The 18,337-nt window shown below is 41.4% G+C and overlaps 1 long non-coding RNA gene across 1 annotated transcript; it reads left to right on the top strand.

Annotated features, from left to right (window-relative positions):
• Positions 1-1,167: 1,167 nt before the first annotated feature.
• Positions 1,168-6,883, top strand: LOC111096379. Its single transcript, XR_005360421.1, has 2 exons — positions 1,168-1,304; positions 3,057-6,883. It is a non-coding gene; the product is annotated as an uncharacterized LOC111096379 (long non-coding RNA).
• The last annotated feature ends 11,454 nt before the right edge of the window (positions 6,884-18,337 follow it).

The raw sequence follows: 18,337 nt of genomic DNA, 5'->3' as shown, positions 1-18,337 counted from the left end.
TCTAGATGAATGTGATAATATTATATATTAAAACATTGTCTTTGATCTAAAAGTTTATTTTTCCCTGTGCTTCTAAAATAAATGAAAACATTGTCCTAGACCCTTAAAAGTACCACAGGTCCTGGGTGCTATGCCCACTGTGCCTCATGCAGATTTTGATCATGGGCTAAAACTCCATTTGCTGAAAAGCTATCAGGAAAAATATATATATATATATCGTCTTTGGTTTATTGTGATCTGACCATGAGGGACTTTCCTGGGATTTAAGACTCTTGCCCTTTTGCTTTGATGCCATCATCATCACTCAGTTATCACTTGGTAATTGCCTGATTATATTATTTGGTGATAAGTGAAGTTTTTAAGCCAAAAATCCTTCTAAACAGCTGTGATTGGATTTGTTTTTGATACCTTATTTAATTTACCATTGCATTTGTAAAATCACAATTAATCTAATTTATTTAACGACCCCCCCCCCCCCAACACAGGCTGTAGGATATTTTTTTGAGGGTGTTTCACAATTACACATGAATCGACACCATCATTTTAGAGGAGTTTCAGTGAAACAAACACATAATTCTCACTGTTGGTGGATTTTGTAATTTTCCCCCCACAGTGAAAAGGTTCTTAATGAATATAAAATGTTTTTTCAAAAGGTTGAATTCACTTAGTAATTTAGAGATATATCTTTCTCTTTTAAAGTTTTGGAATCTCGTACCTGACCTTTTCTATTCTGTACCCAGGATAAATATATTTCTTTGGATAAAGTTAATGATGTTATAACTGATCCTGAACAAAAGGTTAAGTTCTTATAAGAACCACAATTGAATTTTTGGCTAACCTGTTCAAAGTGGTTTCATCTGCATTTTTGTTTTTCCTCTAAATGTGGGGATATCTCTTAATTAGCCTTTAGAGCAAATTTGTTATTTCTCACTCTTTGGGAGACTATGATGGTGCTATTTGGAAGAACCTAAGTAGGGAGGAGAAAAGCTCTATTATTTTTGTCTACTTTGCTAACAACTAAGAGTTCTGAAAAGTCTGGATTACACTATGAAAAGTTTGTGTGCTTAGTGAAATGTTGTTCAATTGGCCAATCCACTTGGTCTTGGGAAATGTCCTAGAAGCTTGGCAAGAAAATGTTCTCAAGAGAGCCCAAGTGCTGCCAATTTCCAATTGGCCAAGACACATTACAAGGACAACCTTCTCCCAGCAACCTGGCATTTCCACTCCAGTTGGAATCTTCTGCAACACAAAGATGCACGCGGGAGAAAGACTAAATAAACAAACCTTTCAGATTTCCGCTCCAGGTGAGTCTTTCATTCTGGTCTATCTGGTGAATCTTTCATTTTACATCTGGTCAGCTCCAATCTTCTTTTGATCACTGACCATTGCAAATATTAGGGAACAGTGGGAGCCTATTACAGGTTGGTTTCAGAAATGCGAAAGAGCCAGGGCAAATGCAGGAAGAGCGAACAGATCTATTTTTATACATATACACAACACGTTGAGCCTGCCTGAACAGTCCAAATTGTTGCTAATAAAATTTTAGATTTGCTATGCGAGGAAACCTGCCTGTCATATTGGCCCTTGCTCAAGGAGCTCCCAAGCTCTCGGTGCCTGTGTGGGAAATGATGACAGCTGTGCTCTTTGCCTGGCTGCTTCCATTTATGAAAACATGGGGGTAAATGGAAGCCACCCCCACAGGTCCCTTTACCGTGAATCTTCTTTTGTAGCTGCAGCCAAGAGTAAAGGCCCCCAACAGAACTGAATAGCATTCAAGCCCTACCTCAAATAGGTTTAATTTGCTTTTTACAAAAAGGAATTTAGGAGACTGGGGGAAAAAAGATATTTACCAAATTGGAATTTCTAAACTATATATATATATTTTTTTTTTGCTCGTAAAACAACACTCACTTTTTGTTATTTTAACACAATCACTTGTGATAGTTTAGGTAAGCAGGACAAAGATATCCAATTATGCCAAGTAAAATTTTCTCCTGAAGTTTATTTTTGGGTGTGGCTGAGGAGGGATTCGAAGGCTTGGAAGCCCACACATGTCCCTTGGCAAATCTGGCCTTATTCTGCTTTTAAGCACTGTCAATGATGTCACCTCTGAAAACAGAGCCTAGTAGCAGATTAGTTGAGATGGTTCCTTCATGGGTTAACTTTTCCTTGTCTCTAGATTTCTGGTTTCCTTTATCACTGCACTCCTCAGTCCCTATGTCTTTCAAAGTGCTTCTGGGATGTGGTCATGCCCTGTGGCTCTATCTGCCTGTCTACAGACAGCACAGAAGGGAAGCCGAGGGTACTCAGAAGCAAGCCCAGCCCCACCCCTTACATTATCCTCTTAGACCATGTTCCTATAACCTGAGAGCCATTCTCTGAAGACCTCCTCCATACTTGCCTCTTCAGTTTCTATTCTAGTCACATCATTGTAAATCCCTTGGCCACTGTAGAAATTCTAGTCTATAAGGGTGTTAGCTACTGAAGGTCTTTATCAGATGACTGGAAGTCAGTAGAGATTTTGTGTATCCTTCCTATTTGGTCTCATTACTGGTATCAGAGATGTGACTCCACCCTCTGTAGGGATGCCTGGGGCAGAGCTGTCTTAAACGTCATAAATGATGAGTAAATGAGTGGAAGGAGAATCCCAAGGGACACATACTTTCATGCTTTCCATGAATGCCTAGGAGGCCTTCCCTGGTTTTCCACAGATTTTCATTCCAGTGTTTTATCACTCCATTTATTCGTTTCCATCAATACATATTTTTGCACCCCTCCTTGGTGCCAGGCATTGTTACAAAGGCAAACTACAGTCCCATAACCCGGTGTTTTGGGCATCAGCAATCAAGTTGAAGAGAAGGCAGCTCAGTAGACATTTAAAGCAGGTGGAAAGTGCTTTGATAGGGACATCCACAGGGTGTGGTGGGAGTGTGGAAGGAGCACCCAACCCTGACTAAAGGGGTTAGCAGTCTGCCTGGAAGAGAAAAAATTTGTCGGCATTAGTGTAGTCAACTCCTTCATTTTACCCAAATAAAACATCTGCTGTCTTCCTACAGCCATTTCCTTTTGCTGAATCATCTTTGGAGATGAAGATTCACTGTCCAGCGCTTCCCACATAATCATCTTCATATTTCTGTAATCAGTTCTGGGCCCTGTATTTTAAGAGAAAGATGGGAATGGTGACGATTGCTAAGAAGAAAGAAAACAATGTTGTGAGAGAACTTAAAACTTGGGTTACCAAGTATATTCCTGAAGGAGCTGGTGGTGTTTGGCCTGAAAAAATGAAAATTCAAAGGGCTCCAAATTTTTTAAGGGTTCTCATTTAGAAGATGGATTCATCAAGCTTTGACAACCCCTCCTGGTGCTGCCATGTTTCCTGTCAGATGTCAATGATTAACTAAGCTCCAAGTGCAGCCTCAGGACCCCACGAATGTGGTCCCATCAGCAGTCATTACTATGTAGGACTCTGGATGAATATTCTGATGCTGGACATTGTCAGTGTGCTGCTGAGGGTTCAATGGAGACCAATGGGTAAAAGACAGGGACTCAACTTTAAACACAGTCATAGGAGTCAGTGATGGAATAGGTTGCTCCCAGAGGTGGCAAGTCTCCCAACATGAGACATTTTCAGAGGTTTGCTTTAGGAAAAATTTCAACTTATCAATTCCTGTGATGGCTCTACCCTCCCACCCCTACCCCTATGGTGAAAAATGCAGAAGAAACTATCTCTGAGAAATGGCAAAGGCAGAGATCAGGCCAGGGGTTGGTGGGGGGGCTTCTTTGGGTCATGAAGGCTTTGGACTCCATGAAGGAAGATGCTCTAAGGAAGCCTGGACCCCAAGCAAGGCGTTTCTACCACAGCATTCACGTAGGACACGTCAAGAGCCCCCATCTTGCAGGGAATACTGGTGGCTTGGAAATTTGGGCCCTTAGGGGCAAATGTGACAAGCTGGAGAGTAGTGAGCTTCTAACCATTATGCCTCCCAAATTCTAAAGTGACTCTGAGAGTGGAAAGGGACCTCTCAGAGTGTCCATTTCTCACAATTTGCAAGGGTCTCTCTGGACACTTGCCTGGGGAACTGTCACACAGATACAACAGAACTCTATTTTAGCTAAGGTTGTGTTTACTTAGATACACCCTCACCTGCCAGGTTTTCGGTATTCCACCCCCAAACCTAACAAATCCAGTAAATCCTTGACGGGACATGGCCAACAGCTCAGAGTTGATAGAGGCACCTCCCACCTGTGAGAAGAGGAGGGTCCTGTTTCGCAGCATCTGGGCTATAGAGGGCCTTCATTGTGCTTAAAAAAAAAAAAAGAATAGGTTTTCTTATCAGTTTCTTAAGGTTGCTTTGGCAAGCAACTAGGGAGCAGGCTTGTAATATTTCTTACATACTATGCTCGAATCGCTAATGCAAAATCAATTATCCCACCATCATTTTAGACACTGTGTGAAAAGTACAAGAGTTATACTAATGATTCAGAGAATACAATTTGCCCCCATGGAAGTGGTACTGCTTTATCACTGATAGTTCTCACCCTGTGCTTAACCTTGAACGATTTTCCTTTTCCAACCAGTATCCCAGTGCCATGATGTCACCCACGACTGTTTAGATCCGCCCGCCAGGTCTACATTAGCAAATACTCCAGGGCCAGTAAAGTCACTTGGTTGCCAGCAGCTGCAGTTATTGCTGCATTGGCCAGCCGGCGCTTTGCTTATCATCAAACCCAGTCCAGAGTAAGCTTTAGAAAAAGCCCAGGTATTGCCCGTCATTGCAAGACACAAAGACTGTTTCCCACGGCCAGGTGTTTTTCCAGGGCCCTAGTCAGACTGCTACGACAAAAAAGTCCTAGGACAATGTCACGGGATGAGGAAAATGTCCTGTATAAGCACTGAGAATTAATACTTAGTTGCATTTTTTTTTCTAAAGGCGGCACAGCACTAAATGACTGCTAGTCTTCAGCACTTTTACGACTGATACTGTGGGAGCTAGCGTATTTTGAGGGCTTTCTATCTGCCAAGCTCTATGATACAGAATTTTTTGCATTATCTTATTAAATCCTCATCACCTGATGAGGCATCAATTTTTTCCCCATTATAGAAATGTGGTACGGAGTGTTTAAGAAATTTGCCAAAGTCATAAAGCCAGTCATTTTGGAAAGAGTGGATGAAAGGTCAAAAAAGATTTGGTGAGTTCTGGCTTCCAGAATCATTTAATTTAATCCAATTTTGTAGCAATTGTAAGACTACCTATGCTTGAATCCTGGATCCACAGTTCACTTAGATTGTTTTGACTCAGCTTCTTTGTTGACCAAATGGGTCCAATAACAGCATTTACATCAAAGGGTTGCAAAACTTAAAGGGATGATAATAACATTAGTTAATATTTATGGATGCTTATCATGTGCCAGGCACTGCTTCTGAGTTCATTGAACATATCTGCTTATTTATTTCTTTTTTAAAAAGATTTATTTATTTATTTTAGAGAGAGAATGAGTGCTCATGCAAACACGCACAAGAGAAAGGGTAGAGGAAGAGAATCCTCAGACGCACCACTGAACGTGGAGCCCAATGTGAGGCTCAGTCCCCTGGCCCATGAGCTCAGGACCTGAGCTGAAACAAAGAGTCAGATACTCAACTGACTGAACCACCCAGGTGCCCCTCTACTTATTTATTTCTGACCACAAATTGTGAAGTTGATAGAATACTATCTCCTTTTAGAGATGGGGATGCTGAACCACATAGAAGTTAAGTAACTTTCCCAAGATTATGTATGAAGTCAATGGTAGAGCTGGGATATAAACCCAGGAAGCCTGTGCTTGGAGCCACCACCCTGTTACCTTCAGGAATGTAGGTAACCCACCACATGGCAACTGATCAATAAATGTTCATCATTTAAGAACATAACTATGCTAGATGCTATGCTAGCACTTCATAAATAATTTCAAAAAATTCTCATGAACCCCTTATAAGGTAGCCATGAACCCACTTTTGCATATTTGGACACTTACAGATGAAGTACTTTACCCAAGATTACATCTCTTTTTAACATCACGTGTGAGTAACTCTACTGGGATACAGACCTTTTGCCTCTTGAATCGCAAAACATATGGTTTTGATCGTAGCCAAATAGCCAGACTACTGTCTGGCTTTAGGAATAACATCCCCAGATAATAGCATATTTTTATGCAAGCCTTCTGCATTTTCTGTGTCGCTCAAATGGCTCCCATGTAATCTCTCCGATGTTTATTTAGGTTTGGTTTCTGGAGTTATGAAATTGATCATCTTTTGCTACAACTTTTTTTTTCTTTCTCCCCTCTGCTTTAACACACAAAGTCTCCACATTCAGTGAAGCATTGGCACTGCATGATCCATTTCACATTCTAGGACTCTGCTGCTCCTCACTTTGGGGTGATATATCAGACAATCAGTCACAGCAAGATGCTAAATGCCAGATGTTGCTTTGTCAGCTAGGATCATCCTTTGAACATCTGTCTCCAGTCCTGAGAGGGGAAATGCCCTAATGTGCCAAAAACATGGCTATTTATAAGGAAGTGTCTGGCTGTTAATTAGGTATCAGGAGTGATCCAAAGAAGTAAAGTTACCCCAAAGGAAACTTGCCACATTCTGTAAACTCTGATCATCTCAGTGGGTGAGCATCGTAGGGATATTGGCATACTGTAAGGAAGAACTTACTCGGCACCCTTTTCTTGCCTTCTTTCCATCCCAGTGGTTATGCAGTGTTCCTAGGATCTTCTTTGTTGTTGATTAATTAAGTAAAAGAATGTTTAGACAAGGCTTGTTTTAGGCAAGCCACTGTGCGATGTACTGGAGACATGTTATTAAAGGTCTTTGCCCTTAAAGCATTACTGTTAAACACAATCTGGTCTGTCTTTGTATAATTGAAACTATTTTGATTCCTTTATTTATCCATTCACTGAAAAGTGGTATTGAGTACATAGCATATCTTTAAAGTTAATTAGAATCATAACAATCTTAAAATAAATGTTTGGTTTTTAAACATTTTTTTTTTGTCTTTGTCTTTAGTACAACAAGCCTAGGGGTTACCAGGGAAAACTTTCTCTTCTCTTAATTTCTTATTGCTGCTCTAACAAATTACCATAAACCTAATGGCTTAATACAACAAACACTTACCATTATCCTACGATTCTAGAGGTGAGTTTCCAAAATGAGTTTCAAACCAGACCATGAAACCTTCATGGGCTCTAGACAGGAACCTATTTCTTTGACTTTTCCAGTTGCAAGGGGCCTGCTGCTTCCTTGTCTTATAGCCCCTTCCTCCATCTTTAAAGCTGGTAGCATATTATCTTCAGATCTTGTACAAATCTCTTTTTAATGACTCTGGCCCTCTGCTTCCCTCATCATATGTCTCCTTCTTTTCATGACTCTGTCCTCTCTCTCATAAAATCTCCCTCTTACAAGGACCCTTGGGACCCTTGTGATTAAGTTGGGTCTACCCCGGTAATTTTAAGATAAGCTTCCCACCTCATGACCCTTAATCACATTTGCCAAGTACCTTTACCATGTGTATTAGTGTCTTAGGGCTGCTGTAACTACCACGAACTTGGTGGCTTAAAACAACAGAAACGTACTATTCTAGAAACCAGAATTTCAAAATCAAGATGTCAACAAGGCCATGTTGCTCTGAGATTCTCAATAGAAGTCTTCCTAGCCTCTTCCTAGCTTTTGGAGGTGGGTATACCCCTCAGCATTCCTTGGCTTGTGGCGCTAACCTGCTGTGGTGGGCATGTGGTTCTCCCTGGATCTCTCCATCTTTGCACAGCATTTTCTTCTTCTTATGAAGACTCCAGTCATATTAGATTAGGGCCCACCCTGATGACCTCATCTTAATTTGATTACATCTGCAAAGATCCTATTTCCAAAGTAGGCCATGTTCATAGGCACAGGGGCATTAGGACTTCAACGTGCCTTTTTGGAGGTTACAATTCAACCCATAATACCATGTAAGATAATCATATGCCACAAATCCCTAGGTTACAGATAATAAAATTAATTACCCGAGTATAAAGGGCTTCCTTGAGCTCCAGTGAGGGTCTGAGCTGAGTCTAGAATCCAGATCTGTGGCTTTTCCAGCCTATGCAACTTCTACCTGGGTAGGTAAGTGCTTATTCTAGTATCACATTAAAGAGTCATTGAAACAGAAATTGTGTTCGTCATTGACAAGGACAAAGGTTTAGAGGTTCTGATAGCTATTTTTAGGGAATGCAATGGCCTGGCTTTATGGGCTTGAGGAAATCACCTTTTAAATTTGACCTTAGTCACCTGAACTTTGAAACAGGATTATTGTACAAATTTAAATTGAAATTGACCGGTGACTAATTAAAGGATCCTAACAAACCCAGTGAGTAGGGAGCTCCACAGAAGCAAGGAGCGGTGCCTTGTGTTAAAAGCCTACAGGCACAGCATAGGCATGGGCGTGGGATCAAACACAGGAGCTGGACAAAGTTTTTGCCGACTGGCCCCTGAACCCTTCCTCTGCATGTCAAACCACTTAGAAGCTACCTTCTTCCCTTCGATGATAGCATTTAAAATCTAAAGCCCATATTCCTTCTTTAGCATCAATTATTAAAGAGAAAAAATAGAACATCTCAGCTATTTTAGCCCTTCCTGAATTTCGTCTACTTTTCATCTGTTCTTAAAACTCTCAAGACTCTAAGATGAAAACTTTTCCTTTAATTAATAAAGACGGTCGGAAATACTTCACACGCCCCATTGTCAAAGCCATGGTTTAACTTGGAAAAATGAAAAAAAAAAAAAAAGTGAGATTTGGAATCTCCCCAAGCCCCAATTAGGTCAAGTGGAACTACATTTTAGAGAAAGAATGAGGAAAGCCTCCATCACGGATCTGTATCTCTAAATAGATTGGGGATTTGCTAACGCTCTGGGTTAATCATGATGAGAAGGGAAACGGCTAGCTTCGCTGTCACTTAATACACAGGCAGCAGGAAGAGTTTGGAAATGTGAACTTGATATTTTTCTTCGGTATGCCATGTGTATGTGATATAAGGGGCATACTTCTACAGAGAGCCCACATTTTCTTCTGAAAGTTTTTTCTGTGCAAAGTGGGAGATAATGTTGGACACATTCATGCACACGTGCAGGTGCACTTCCAATCAGCTCTGCCCTCCCCACCCCATTTCCTGGGTGACCTGGGGAATCAGTTGACCCCTCTTGCCATTCGATTCCTTACCTACAACTAAAGGATTGGGTTAATCTTTGAGGAACCTATCATTCTATGGTGTTCAAAGAATCAGCTCTTCATTATTATCTATATCCAAGGACATCTGTGGAAAACCGAAAATATCACCCCTGCACAAGTGGTTCACTGTGGATTTGCATTGCCTCGTGGGCCCTAATAAGAAATATATTGTATGAGAAATGATGCAGGAAGGAAGTCCAAATCCTTTGAATGGTATGCTAGGTGGAGCTACCTTCTAAATGGCTCATGGAAACAGGGAGCTTGATGATGAGAATCTTCAGAATTTCCCTAAGTATTCTCCCTAGAAGAGGAATTCCAGAGGATCTAACAGTTATGATGGTGTTCTGCTGCAAAGAACAGAAAACCCTATTACCTTACTACTCCATGTGTGATTAATGGACGAGCATCTGCATCACCGGGTAGGTGGGTAGGGGCCCCAACCCAAATCTACCAAATCAGAATTTGCATTGTAACAAATCTCTAGATGATTTGTACCCATATTAAAGTCTGAGAAGTATACTGCCATAAACAGAAAGTGTTTATGTGTTTGATCTGGTAAGAAGTCCAGGAGTAGGCAACTCTGGCTTAGAGCAGTGTTTTCGTGATGTAGTCGGGGACCCAGACTTTTGCCATCTTTGCGCTCTACTCTCCCCAACATATTAGGCTTTGCCCTCATTCACTGGCCCTGGAAGCACAAGGTCTGGCCAAGAGGAAGAGGGGAGGGCAAAGGCAGCCAGGAAAGAATGCTTGTTTATTCTGGAAGGGCACCTGCCTCTAGGAGTTCTACATCTTACTGGCCAGAACTATGGTACAAGGCTAAGGTTAGACACAAGGCAGGCTGAACTATAAAGTATGTAATATTGCAACCTCTGCACTGCAGAAACACAAAGTGGGCTCTGAGTTGCCTTGGGTGGCCAATCCATCGCATTTGCCATATCTGTTAATACGTGTTCATAGAGAAAAAAAAATTCGGTTTGGGAAATGAATCTAAATAGGTTTCCTTTATACGAAACTTCTTAAAGTCTTTCATATGCCAAGATGCATTTTAAATCTCCCAGAAGAGAATAAAGTATGTAGTGTTTTCCACTTATCTGATCACAGAACTTTTCCTAGGAATCCGTTTTCTGCCGACCAACCACCACCCCGCCCCCACCTGCCAAATGGCAAAAGAAGAAAAAAAGGAAAAGGTAGATTGTTATCATGTGATTATTTTAAAGCAGGGGTCATCAAACTTTTCTGTAAAGGGCCAGATAGTGAATATTTCTGACTTTGCGAGCCATATTTTCCCTGTCCGACTACATAACCTATTGTTAGAGCATAAAAGCCTTGGACAATACATAAATGGATTTGGCCCTCTGTGGGCTGGATTTTGCCAATGGGCCATCATTTGTTGACCTCTATTTTAGAGCTAACTGGAACAAAAACAAGATTAAAAGCAATACAGCCACAATAGCATCTACTAATACTGTAATGGTGCCCTAGGTTCTATAAAACATTTCAACATAAACATATTTATATCACATTTTTATATTTAATATAAATAAATTTATGTATAACATGAAATATGCATATGTTTACACACATGAACTACACACATAATCTTTTCTGATTCTAACAAACCTGTGAAAGAGATTATCACCATTGTATGGTCTCCTGAAAAAAATGAGAAGGTCATGGCATCCATTTCCCTAAAACCTGAAAGTATTCACCAGGGCTCTCGCTGTCTTTTTTAGGTAACTGTATAACCACTACACTGTTTTGAATTTATACTTTTTTCCCCTCAGTATGCTCAGAGAATTTCTTCCATTTAATCTTCATATTTATTCTTTGAGGGAGTCCAGAACCCATCTATTTATTCACATGGGCCTTTGAAAAGAAAGTATTGCATGTACTTTGGATTTAGTATTGGGTTCTTAAATTTCTAGACCATAAATCCCTCCTCCATCTCCCTTTCCAACCATACTGGACATTTTTAGGCAGCTCAGCTCCCTCCTATTACTGCTCTGCCGTGCTACCGTTATGCTACATTTGTGGAACTATTTCGGCGGTGTCTTTCGTGCTTTAGTGCATTTGCTTATTTAAATGCTGAAGTGTCTCCCCCTGAGCAACAGTAAGCCACTTGAGGACCAGGCCTGTGTGTGCTCTATCTGTCGCTGTGCACTCAGTGCAAAGCAGAGTGTGGTCAGTGAACACTGTTGAGCCAAGCGTGCCCTGTGACAGCAGGGGCCTGGGGGGCGACGTCACCGCTGCTGGGCGGCCCCAGGGCTTTCAGAGCCCACATCTCCTGCCCTCACTGCCGCACCGTCTCTGCCACTGCAGTTCTTCATCCATTCAGGCTCTGCTGGCATTTCCTGTCACATCTCGGCAATGAGAACAGATCCCGAGGCGACCACAACGATGTACCTGTGGATTGAGTTCAGGCCATTAAATTGCCATCATGCGACCTATCTAATGTCATTATGGTCCAGTTCCAGCAAAGCAGAGAAATAGAGAAAAAAAAAAATGACACAATCACCAATGGACATATTCTCAGACTTTTAAACGAGCCTGAAGGAAGAAGCGGCTGTAATAGGTGGAGTGGTACATACCCAGGCACACGCACACACACGTACACACACACACACACACACACACACACACACAGTCGCCCCTTTGGAGGGGAAGTTTGGAGAGCACAGGAGGAAGGCGACTACCAAACTGAGGCTTCACTTGCATGTGAGCCGAGTGCAGTGTCTCTGGGAAAGCTCTAGAGCCAGTCTGTTTTCCAGGGGCTCATGAAAGAATGTTGCAAATTCAGAAGGGAGGCTTTTGAAAAGCTGAGACCCTTAACTCGGGCTCTGTATTCACCTGGTGACATATGTTGCTTTGCATTTTACTTGGGGTCAAAAAGAAGAGAGAACAACCAGCATCGCTGAACCACAAAATTGGGTGAAAGCACATGGTCAACGGCATTTAATAGGCCCCTGTATGATTTTATATCGAATCCCCTGCCGGTGCTAACCACAGAGTGAGTCTCAGGGACGCTGCGATGGTGGCTCTGATTAGGGCCTTTCCCCCTGAAAGGGTGCTTTAGGGTCATTCGGGTAGCTTCTGGCCCGCAGGTTTCCCAAGGCCCGCTCCGCACGGCGCGCTGTGGGCTCTCCTGTTCACACGCCCTCTCTTCTTTGTTTGGTCGTGGTCGTACGTGGCTCCCGTCTCAGGGAAAGACTTGTGCAAAATGTCCGCTTCTCTTGGCTTCTCGTACTTTCTGGAAGAATCTCTCTCTCGTCACCTGGTCTCACAAGCAGGCCTGGGAACTTTGGAGTTCTCGTGCCTTAATATCATTTAAAAAATGCCTCCCGCCTCCTCTCTAATTAGCTGTAATCAGGAAGGCTAGTTGGTGGACACATGGTGTCGTCGCTCTGTGAAATGCCGCCTGATGGCTATAAACACGGCCATATGTTCTCGGTGAGGGATGCTGTAATCACCAGCAACACGAACAGCTGATGGAAGATGAAGGCTCAGCCCTGCACTTCCTCCTGCTTTATACTCAAAACCTGTGAGGCACTTCGCAGATCAGCTTAATATTTTCTCTTCGCCTTCACCGCTTCTGCGAAAATTTCCTTTGTATTTTAGCTTCAGTTCCCTGCGATACACATTTGAGCTTGAAATTGCAGTTATCAAAGGACTATGTTTAGCACCTTCCGGTTTAACATCACAACACTTTAATTAGGATGGCCTCTCTTTAAATCCTGCACTACGCGCATTACGCGGGTTTCTAAAACTAAGTGGTTATCAAGAAAGAGGATAAAACCATCAAAATTTTCACAGTGAATGAACAAGAATTTCTCAGCAGAGTTCAATAGATTTGCCCTGAACTGGTGCAGCTTATAAAACCCTTGAGCCTAATTGCTTTCCTGTATTTTGGCAAGAAAAATAGCTGACTTGCAACGGAGTAGAAAGAGAGGTTTGGAAGAAAGTGTCTTTTAAGAAAAGCTTCCAATGAAAATTTCAATCAATATTTTTAATCCCAGAAGACTAGATAAAATATGATATTATGTTCCGTGTGCTAAGAGATGGTGGATAGGCTTGTTTTTCAGAGGCGGGAGGGGAGCAGTTGGAGGACAGAGAGGCCAGGGCCCCACTTCCCGCTGCCCAGGGCCTTGCGGCCCGGCCTGGTGTCGGAGGTCAAGGGCGGTGGCCCTCGGAGACCCCATCCTCACGCAGCCTGAGGGGACTCCTGGTTTGGGGGCCCGCTGCGAGGACAGATGTCTGGCTTTCCCGTGAAACAGGGTGAGGGGAGCCGTGCAAGAGACGCGCAAGGTACTGGACGTCTCTGCACTGAGCCTCACCTGGCTGCGAGCGAGAGCAACCAGAGTGGAGGCATCGATTGCTTTCAAGGCCTTCACGTTCCCATTTAGAAATGTTTTAGATATCAATTTTTCCACCTTTAAGATTTCATATCTTGCATATATATATTATCAAAGGCTTCTTTTATGGCCCTTTTAATGCTTTTAGGGCTTTGTTAAAACAAGGCTCTCACCCTTTACCCTTTTTTGCTTTTTTTTTTTTACTTCGGATGTACTGTGTGGGCTATTAAACTGTGTGCAGGTGATTGATCTCTTTAATAAAAGCAAGTTCTTTAGTAAGCAAAGAGTGATAAAGATAAACAAATGTACTGGTTTGTCCAGTGCTTTGGAGATTATGGTAACACGAGGGCATCAAGAAAGCCTATTAACAGATAAGTTAGATGAAACACATCAATTCTGATCTCAGTAAGTCGGGAAACCATTCCCTTTAAGTTAATTTTATCCATGTTTTCTCTTCATTTGTAATACTTTGTGGGTTTTAACAGGAAATATTTAATAGTGTGCAGTGCAGTCCATAGATAAACGATGTTGGCAATTTCTCCACCTAACTGCTTGTCAGGCCCTTCAGCGAGGTACACAACGCCCTGCAGTTTATCATCTCACTTTCTAGATTGTTTTGGAAGATCATTGAGAGGGCTGAGACTCCCCAGAGTCCTGTGCTCTAATCCTGTCATATTTTTTAAAAAGCTGGAAGGTATAAGGTTACATGGTAAGATGGTTTTACATAGGCATTTCTTCAGCTCGTCACCATGGCACGTCCTTTCCATGGTAACCACTGTTTCCATGGCACATTCTGTAAGCTCCTCCAGAGTGGCTGAGGGGTTTATGAAGATGCTCACCCACCCACAAGTGTGCACACACACTTGCCTTCTTTCTGTCTCACAGGCACAGATTCAGCCCGCCATGGATGTGACTTTAGGCACATTTTCTAACAGATTCACTAAATGGAGCAAAGCTCACGTTAAAATAAAATCTGCTTTTCTCTCTGCTATGTGATGAGACGAGTAACTACCGATGTGGCCTTTTCAAATGATGTGAAAATATAACAAAAGACTGGCGTTGTCCTCAATGACATGGAGTAACAGGATAAAATCTTGGAGGCAAAATCTGACAGAAAAGACAGTCAGCCCTGGACCAGATTTTCTAAATTTATCTCCATTTCTTAGATCCTGAGCTAAGTCTATACTCAGCACCATGTTAGATCCTGTGGAGCATAAAAGAAATTTATGTCCACAGGGACCTTGCATTTTCTGCAGGCTTGGGGGCAATGAGATTTAGACACACGTAATAATTAGAAAACAATATAACACTGTAAATAATGACAATACATTTTTCATTGTGGGATAACTTCAACATTTTTAGGTTTGGGGGCAAACAACACAGCTGTTATTTATTTTTAAAAATTCCCATCACTCCTATTCTTAGGACTGGAGAAACCAAAATGTTTTAGGAAAATGTACTGGCTCAGGTAAATATAATGGTAAATGACTTTTTGGGGTGCTGATTAACATTCAAGGCTAAACAACAGTTCTGTTCTCTTGTCACTGATTTCATGATTGGTATCTTATCCCTTCTTGGTATAGGTGGTTGCTTCTGAAATTAACCTCCAAACGCTGGAAGTCAGATGTGTTCTCATCTGGTCCATGCAAATCCAGTGAAGACGAATCCTCATCCTAATGGCTATCTTCCCATCAGCCTTTTGCTTTGATAGAGCAGAACATAGCTTTGGGGTTAAACAATTGCATTTGAATTCTGGATCTTTCACTTGTTGACTTGTGGCCTTGGCCATATTAACTGACCTCTGAACCAGAGCGGCAAAATGTTATTGATATGAGGGTGAGTATATATGTTCCTCTTATGGCAAGTGTGAGGGTTAAATGAAATATTGATATGTTCAATCAATGGTGGCTTATTTGTTCACCAATATGCACTAATGTTGCAGGCATTGTGTTGATGTTGTGGATAAAACAAGATTACTTTCTGGCCTTTAGGGATCTTGCACACAGATACTGAAGTGGGAAAATATGACAACATGTGATCCACTGGAATGGAAGCTCCTTGAATGCATGGTGGTGCTTTTTTCCGTTTTTGTTCACTACTATATCACAAGCCCTTAGAACAAAGCCTGCACATAGTAGGCACTGGACAAATATTTGTTGAAACATTAAATACAATAAGAGAAAAATACAAAAGTGGCCAAACCTTAGATATAAAGGAATGTTAACCAGAGTAATTGATATATATAACAACACCCTAAGGCATAAGCGAGTTAGCCTGGAAAAGTAAGGAGATTTGATTTTATGAGTATGAGCGAGTTACTCTTCGCTTGTCTTTTAGTTGAGGTTTGTACTTTTACCATGATGTCTTGATGGCTAAATTCTTTCATATTTATTTGTGTTTCTGACAAATCAATGTGCCATAAGCATGGAGCTTTATTTAGCACTTGCAATATCCAAACTGGAATTCTTAACTGAGGTAAATACTAACTTTTTACTATTTAGGTCTCCTAAGATCCAGGTCCTAGGCTTCCTTACTTAAAGGTGTCACTTGTATGTATGCACGCATGTACTCATTCAGTAGACACATATTTATTCAGCACCTATCATGTACCAGACAGTAGCTATGTCCTAAGGTGGGAACAAAGGCTGATCAGCAAGTGGATCTGTCCTCAAGGAATTGACAGTTCCTCAGATTTGGGAGTTCGTGTAGGGAATTGATAGAAGAATAGGGTCTCTAACAGCTGTGGGCTGTGCCCAGTCCATAAGCAAGTGATTTTGGCATAAAAGGCATAGAAGTTAGCAGATCATGCATTCAGATCTTTCTCTCCTACAGTTGAATCAAATTATCTGTTAAAGTGAGCCCTACTTGAATATGGTTCTTGGAAACTGTTCTTGGTAAAGAAAAGTATAAGTATTCATTACTTTTTTCAAGGAACATTTATTTATTTCCCAAATGTGTCTAACACTTTCCATAAAGAGTTTTCATTTCTCTCGGCAAGAAAAATAAGATAACTATGTGAAGCAACTAAGGAAGAACTGAAGCCTGGAGTCCCCTTGGAGATACAGAATAACGACAATAGAAATTGTGGGTTGAAATGAAACTAAGATAATGTTCTAAAAGTGCTATGTCTCCAATTGTACCTCAAAACAACAGCATCAACAACAATAATGCAGGATTGGGTGGGTAGGGAGGAAGGGGAAAGGTATAACAGAGAACCTACAAAGGATAAAGGGAGAAGTGAGTCTAGTACGCTATGTTAAGTGAAAGAAGCCACATACAAAAGACCAGGTATCTTATAGTTCCACTTATATAAAATGTCTGGAAAAGTCAAATCTATGGAGACAGACGATAGGGCTGCAGATAGGAATGCGGTTAACTATAAATGAGCACAAAGGATCTTCTTGAAGTGATAGAAATAGCCTAAGACTAGATTATAGTGATGGTTGTATGACTTGGTAAACTTACTAAAAAAAATCAATGAATTATAAACTTGAAGTAGGTGAATTTCATATTACATAGGTTATGCCCTACGTGTTTTTAAAAAATATAGCTGGAAGAAATGAGTGTAGCATGAGTAGGGGTTGGCAAAGAAATTGATAAGGTTGAAGTAGGGGGGGTCAGAGTCTCAGAGCAGGAAAATAAATTGACCAAAGTCACATAGCTGATAAGAGGTAGATCTTGGTAGAAGGTAGAGCTCCCTGATAAGATTGGATAAGTGAAGTGGTGCCAATCAGGGGACAATATTAGATTAATTGGGAGAAGAAGATGGGTTTTATTTGAAAAGCTATCTGGGACATTTTTGACTCTTCAGTAGAAAAGAAGCATGCCCAAAGTGCCATTTTAGGAAGCTTAATTTAGTGGCAGCATTCATAGATGGAATATATTTTAATGAGTGTAGTTATCCAGGAGAGGTGAATCTAGGTAAAAGCTATAGGTAAGGAAAGGCTGAGGGACATGTTGATGGAAAATTGTCGGGTTATGGTGACTGATCCCATAGGATTAATTGTATATGAAAGTGCTTTATAAACTAACAAGTGTTAAAACATGTAAATAATGAATCTTTGCTATCAGGCATACTGAAAGCCAGAATCCAATAAGCTTAGAAGCTCAAGATGTTGGAGAGAAAAGTGGTAAGCATAGGAATAATGTCTTTGGAGGCATTATGGGTAGAGAGGGAGGGGTTCTTCAAAGAAGGTGGCAGAGAAATTAAAGCAGCATACCATGCACATGTGATACTGTGTGTGTCAGGACCCTGCTGGATACTGCAGATGTTTCTTAGAAGTTTTGGTTGCATGTGACAGAAACCCAATTCAAACCAACAGAAGAAAAATGGCCCATATATCTTCACAAAACTAGAAACTCCAGGGATTAGGTGCTTGAGTAGTGTGAGACTTGTGCCTATTTAAATCTTTTAGCTCTACTTTTCCTCTGTTTTGACTCCATTCTTAGACTGGCTCTCCTCTTTCTATGCAAAAATAACCACTAACAACTCTAGATTTGCATATTCCTTATAGTTAGCAATCCCAGAAATTATAAGAAGTTTCTGTCCCAGTCATTATCAGATGAGCCACAGGGTGGACTCTGATCAGCCCCACTTGGATTATGTCCTCGAGCCAACTCCTGTGGTTAAAAGGTGTTGGTTCTACTATTGGCCAGGCCAGGGCCTTTTGTCCCACCCCACGAGGACAGTCAGCCTCATTTGATCCACAAGGAGAGTGTGGTTTTATTGCTGAAGATGGAAAAAGG

This window comes from Canis lupus, chromosome 6 (genome assembly GCF_011100685.1).
Source record: "Canis lupus familiaris isolate Mischka breed German Shepherd chromosome 6, alternate assembly UU_Cfam_GSD_1.0, whole genome shotgun sequence".
Lineage (NCBI taxonomy): Eukaryota > Metazoa > Chordata > Mammalia > Carnivora > Canidae > Canis > Canis lupus.
The sequence above is the reverse complement of the archived record's forward strand: the minus strand, read 5'-3'. Positions and strand labels throughout refer to the sequence as shown.